Here is a 1,387-nt window from a genome sequence, read left to right as displayed (position 1 = left end):
AAGACCATAGAAGAATTGATGCTTTTGAGTTCTGGTGGTGGAGGACAATATTGAAAGTGCCATGGGCTGCCAAAAGAACAAACAGATGTGTTGGAAGAAGTACAGCCAGAGTTCTCCTTGGAGTCCAGGATGACCAAAACATTGTCTCTCATACTTTGGACATATTATCAGGAAGAGCCAGTTGCTGGAGAAGGATATCATGTTTGGTAAGGTGCAGGTTCAGAAAAAAAGAGGAAGAACCCCAGCAAGATGGATTGGCAAAATGGCTGCATCAATGGGCTCAAGCGTGGCAGCAATTGTGAGGCTGGCCCAGGACTAGGCAGTGGTTTGTTCTGTGTGCATAGGGTTACTCTGAGGTAGTACTGACTCCGTGGCACCTAACAACAACGAATGATATTATAAATTTTGGCAGAGAAAAGGTTCCCTGCCCCTGAATAAAACAAATGAGAGCGCCTACTTGGTTAATCCAGTGTAATTAGGTTTCTGTTCCATGTAGTTAAACATGAGCTTGGCTTAAGACTTTTAAAAGTCTGAAGACTTTTAACGTTCTGTGATAGTAAATTGAGTGCTGGAGAGGCACTGTAGAACAAACATTGGACCACAAGGCATGTTTGAACTGCAAGGTTGGCAGTTCAAACTCACCAGCCACTCCTAGGAAACCCTATACAAGGATTGTTATGGGTTGGCACCGACTTGGCGACACTAACAACAACATGATATTAAATGGTTGCAAATGGATTACAAAGTCCTTTAGAACAGTGTCTCTTAAACTCTGATATGCATGCAACCTTGTTAAAAGTGTAGATTCTGATTCAATAGGTCTTAAGTGGTGTCTGAGGTGCTGCATTTCTAACAGTGATGATGTTGGTCCTTGGATCATACTTTGAGTAGCAGGGATGGACAAATAGCTCGTTCACAGTTTGTTTCCATGTAGGAACTACTCTTTCATATGCTCATTATTCTGTTAAAAGTCTGCATATTGGGATGGTTGCACAACATGATGAAAGTAATTAATGTCACTCATAGTACAAGTAAAAATATTTAAATGGAAAATTTTTATTATTGGATATAACATGGAAGTTGACAAAGACTTCATTATTCTTGGATCCGCCAGCAATACTCATGGAAGCAGCAGTCAAAAAATCAAACGACGAATTGCATTAGGCAAATCTGCTGCACAAGAACTCTTTAAAGTTTTTAATAGCAAAGATGTTAGTTGAAGATTAAGGTGCACCTGACCCAAGTTGTGGTATCTTCAATAACCTCATATGCATGTCAAGTTGGTTCCAACTCATAGCAGTCCTAAACACAACAGAACAAAACACTGTTGTTGCTTGGTGCCATTGAGTTGGCAGCAACTTGACGGCACGTAACAGCAACAACACGC

The sequence above is a fragment of the Chrysochloris asiatica genome, unplaced genomic scaffold, assembly GCF_000296735.1.
Source record: "Chrysochloris asiatica unplaced genomic scaffold, ChrAsi1.0 scaffold00115, whole genome shotgun sequence".
NCBI lineage: Eukaryota > Metazoa > Chordata > Mammalia > Afrosoricida > Chrysochloridae > Chrysochloris > Chrysochloris asiatica.
This window is presented reverse-complemented; position numbering follows the sequence as displayed.